This window comes from Toxorhynchites rutilus, chromosome 1, assembly GCF_029784135.1.
Source record: "Toxorhynchites rutilus septentrionalis strain SRP chromosome 1, ASM2978413v1, whole genome shotgun sequence".
Lineage (NCBI taxonomy): Eukaryota > Metazoa > Arthropoda > Insecta > Diptera > Culicidae > Toxorhynchites > Toxorhynchites rutilus.
This window is the reverse complement of record NC_073744.1, coordinates 95,407,877-95,413,280: the sequence shown is the minus strand read 5'-3', so window position 1 is coordinate 95,413,280 and position 5,404 is coordinate 95,407,877.

Here is a 5,404-nt window from a genome sequence, read left to right as displayed (position 1 = left end):
TTCAGAGTACAATTGATTCCATACAAAACTGGGCCCAACACATAGGATTCCAATTTTCGCCAGAAAAATCCCGATTCATTCACATTGGCAAAACACTCAAAAAGAAATCCGTCCTAAAGCTTAATCAATCCGAAATCCCTCAGAAGAGAACACTCAGAATACTGGGTGTTACCTTCGATACCAGGCTTAACTTTTTACATCATGCTCAATTGGTCAAAAAAGCCGCCAGCAGGAAAATGAATATCCTCAAATCCATTACAGGAAGTTTATCCTCTGGACACAGAGAAACACTGCTTAAAATCATCAATATCTGGTTGATCCCCCAAATCCTTTACGGAGTAGGCATCTTCAGCCGTGGTGGGGACAGAGTACTCAACGCCATTGAACCCATCTACAACAAAGCAATAAAGCTAGCAACAGGAGCCTTCACCACAAGCCCCACTCTTGCTGTTATGGCGGAAAGTGGTCATCTGCCTTTCAAACACCTTGTAACAAGAATCATCACAGGCAAAGCCATCCGACAACTTTCACTTCCTGACAATGACCCCAATGCACCATCAGTAATTCGAGCTATAAATTGGTTCAAAGACCTCACGAACCAAGACCTTCCCGATATATGTGCACTTTCAACTGCCACGGGAAGAAAATGGAACGTCATACCGCTGAACGTGAATCTTGATCTTCTCAAGACTGTCCGTGCAGGCGACCCTCCACCAAAAATTAAAGCCTGCTTCAACCATCTCACGGCTACTCACTTTCAAAACAAACACCAGGTCTACACAGACGGTTCTGTTAACTCCGATGGAGTTGGGTGTGGAATTTTCGAGAACAGATACACCGGTAGCTTTTCTCTTCCACCGCAATGCTCCATCTTCAGTGCGGAAGCTTTTGCTCTATTAATAGCTACACAAGAGTGTACCCATGATCACCTTCCTACGGTAATTTTCTCCGATTCAGCCAGCTGTCTTCAAGACCTGCTCAGTGGAAACAGTAAACACCCATGGATAATACAGACAGAAGAGGCTGCTTCAGAAAAAAACATCTCCTACTGTTGGGTTCCTGGTCATTCCGGAATCCTCGGAAACACAGCCGCAGACAAACTGGCCGGTAAGGGTAGCAAAATGGAACCACCAGTTATACCCTGTCCTCGAACTGATATAGTTCGCTGGGTCAAACAGCAAATTCGCGAAAGCTGGAACATAGGCTGGTTAAATAGCCCTCCCACCCATCTCCATCAAATCAAAAATACCACACTTCCTTGGTTTGATCAAAACAACAGCAAAGAAAGACGGGTGCTAACCCGTCTTCGAATTGGACACACTTTTTTCACACACTCACACCTAATGAAGAAAACCGAAAGACCACTTTGCGCATGTAACTCAGCCCAAGTTTCAGTTAGGCATCTTCTACTAGAATGCCAACACACCAAAGATGCTCGTGTCCGACACAATATAGGTCAGAGTCTCCGAGACATTCTCAGTAGAGACGAGACACAGGAAACCAATTTGATTGCGTTTCTGAAAGAAACCGGCTTCTTTGGTAAAATCTAAAATACACTCTTATTTCAGTTAGTCACTTCACCGCCGCGTATGCATATACATGTAGATATAAGTAAATAAAATGTATATATATGTATGCATGTACATGCGCATGCATGCACAGGTTTATGTACAAAATTACAAATCTAACAAAAATGGCGTATGTATGTGTATGCATCTATAAACATATAACATACAAAAATACTAAAACAAATAAAAATATATAAACATAAACATCTTCCATATATAACTCACAAATTAACTTTTTCCAGCATATGCAGCAGTACTATATAATCAAACAGCATACCTTTCAAACATATTATTATTTTATTTACTCAATTCTAACCACACTAATTCATACTTATCCAGCATTTTACTAACACCATTAAACTAACTACATTTATAAATCACCCAACATCACATCATTCCTTCCCACTCCATCCCACCCCTTCTCCTTACCTTTCCTTTCCTTTTCACCCACCCCCTCACTCCGTCCCTTTCCCTTTGTTCTAGAGCTTGGTTCTACGATGCTTCGTCGCCGCTTTGGTACTAATTAATAACAATACAATTACGTTACAGCTTATATTAAACATCTTATATGGCATAGGATCCTTTCCTGCCTTCGTCCGGTTTTACATCTGAGCAGACAGGTCCGCTGAATATGGTTTTTTTCTTCTTTTTCCACCAGTCTCCTCAAGACTGGTGCTCAATGGCTCTTCTCAGAGCTAGAGGCGAATGAACTGAAAAGTTTAAACCCTCTTAAAGCCAAAAAGAAGAAGAAGAAGAAAAAATACATTCACCATCATACTGATTTTAACCTCCGACCGAGAAGATCGTTTTTTTCAGCAGCTCGGCGTTTTGGATTCCTGGATAGCAGACTGGGTAGTCACCCCTTGGCGATTTTGGCGATCCGAAGGAGATTTATTTAAAATATTTCAGCGTTGGAGCAAAAGGCGAACAGGAGAAAGCAACAGCTCGTTTCGACCGTTAAGAGCGGGCGCTTACCGGCTAACCGGAAAAGCGCGCGCTTTTGCGGCGTCACTGACGCTCCCCTCTATAGTGCATCTTAGATACATACATAGTGTTAATATATGTAAACAAATTTCATACGGTGAAGTGATTAAACCGAGTGTGTATACATCTGAAAATTTTTAAGTGCATTTTTCCCAGAATTTTTCGCGATCTACAGTGAGTTACATTTGGATTATTTCCTTTTCTCCATTCGGTGTGTTGATCGTTTTTCGGAGATATATCCGAATAGTGTTTGTTGGTTCGTGGTAACCAAAATCATTCTGCCGGCTATACCCAGGGTGTAGCCAGGCAACATAATGGCGTCTAGTAGCTCCGGGCCTCCGGGAGGCCGGGCTACAAACCTCTACCAAGGGAAGCCAACTCAACGTACCGCTCCAGAATGGGCTGACCCTCTGAACGGTAATTTACAAATTTTACTGTTACGTGCTACCGGAGATAAAGAACTACCATCCAACCCATTTATCGTGCGTAAAACCATCACCAATACCGTGAAAGATTTTAACAAAAACAACGCCCGACCATCAAAGGACGATAAGAAGAGAACGCAATACATCTTAACAGCCAGAGACGAGGACACTATCGGTAAGCTCCTCTTAATAAATGAACTGATCGATAAGACACCTGTTGAGGTGATATACCATCCAACATTAAATCAACGCAAATGCGTTGTCACATGTCGTGAAGTGAGAGTGAAAGAAGACGTACTTCTTACCGAACTTGCCGACCAAAACGTGATCGAAGTTAAACGGATCACTAGGAAGGAAAAAGATGTAGTTATCCCTACAGCTACTCTAATTTTGACCATTCGTGGGACAGTGATCCCAGAAGTGATTTTATTCGGATTCCTCCGCATCGGGACTAGGAATTTTTACCCAAGTCCGATGCAATGTTTCAAGTGCTTCCGCTTTGGACATACGTCGAAACGATGCCAACGCGAGAATCCACTCTGTCGAAATTGCGGCAAGGAACATGGCACAGAAAACAAAACGTGTAACGATGTCGCCCACTGCATTAATTGCCAAGGAAACCACTCCTCTTCATACAGGAAGTGTCCAATATGGCAAAAAGAAAACGACATAACCAAAATCAGAATAGATCAAGGCATCTCATATAAACAAGCCAAGGATCTATACAACGTTAAAAATAATGGACCTTCCTATTCAAGTGTCCTACAAGACAGATTAAATAACCTCCAAAAACCGACTGCTAGCTGCAACAAATGCAAATGTAGTTGCGTTTCAGCTGAAACAAGTCCGGAAACAAGTCGCGAAAGCACTCCATTCACAGTTGACACTACTATGTCCGAATCTGATACCTCGACCACCGAATCAGAATATGATTCCGATGTTTCAATGACAATATCTGAGGCCCCAAGGAAAACCAAGAGGAAGATATCTTCCAAAAACACATCTTCAGAAGAGCTAAAAACCTCGGAAGATGAACTTCGCCAAAATAAAGAGAAACAAAGGAAGAAGACACGAAACAATCAGGAATCAACGGAAACCACACCACAAAAAAACAACACACAAAACAACGCACCACACCACAACACACAAAACAGCAACACACAAAACAACAACACACAAAACAACAACACACAAATCAATAACACACAAAACAATAACACACAAAACAACATCACACAAAACAACAACACACAAAACAACAACACACAAAACAACAACAAACAAAACAAAAATTACATGAAATCCGGAAAGAACAGCACCCCTTCAAAGGGGAAATAAGATCCACCTTACTCGTCAATACATTCACTCCAACGAGCAAACTAGCTATTCAATGGAACATTCGAAGTCTCCAAAGAAATTTTCCGGAATTACAAACATTAATTTATAAATATAATCCCACAATCATAGCTCTTCAAGAGACTATGACGCAGAGAAATTTTCACAAAGATTCTATCAAAGGATACATCACTTATTTCAAAGAAGGACCCAACCCTTCATTCAACGGGGTTGCAACTTCAATAAAAATCGGCACCCCCACAATTTTCTCCCCGTTAACACCGCTCTACAAGCAGTGGCAATACGAATAAACCTTCCTTTTCCAATCACAGTAGCCAGCATATACATTTCTCCTACGTCCGACCCGGCTCTTCTACGGAATCAACTGGACCATCTTCTTAACCAACTTCCCTCCCCAGTTCTCTTTATGGGTGATTTCAATGCTCACTCATACGCCTGGGGATGTTCATACCTCAATCGAAGAGGTTCCATTTTAGAGGATTTTCTCTCCGATAATACTCTCACTCTTCTGAACAACGGCCAACACACCAGAATCAATTCTGCTTCTGGCTCTTCTTCGGCCATAGATCTCACCATCGTATCCCCTCAACTTTGTTCAAAGCTTTCATGGAACACCCACGATGATTGCTGCAACAGCGATCATCTCCCAATATGTATTTCCCTTGGCCAACCTTCTCCAGAAGTTTCAACAAGGCCGAGATGGAAATTTGAATATGCAAACTGGGCTGGCTATCAATGTGACATTGAAAGCTGCCTCTCAGCCAAACAAGATTGGACACCCGAGGACTTTTCCCAAGCCGTCCTTGAGGTTGCAATACGGCACATTCCTAGAACCAGCGGAAAACCTGGTAGAAAATGCGTCCCATGGTGGACACCTGAAGTAAATAAAGCCATCAAAGACAGAAGAAAAGCCTTACGTAAGCTAAGAAAGGCCCATCCGGATAACCCATCTAAGCACACTTTGCTAGAGGAATTCCAAAGGGCTCGCAACAATGCTAGAGCTATTATTAAAACAGCCAAGCATAACAGCTGGATTAAATTCGTCAACGATATTAATCCCAACACGTCGTC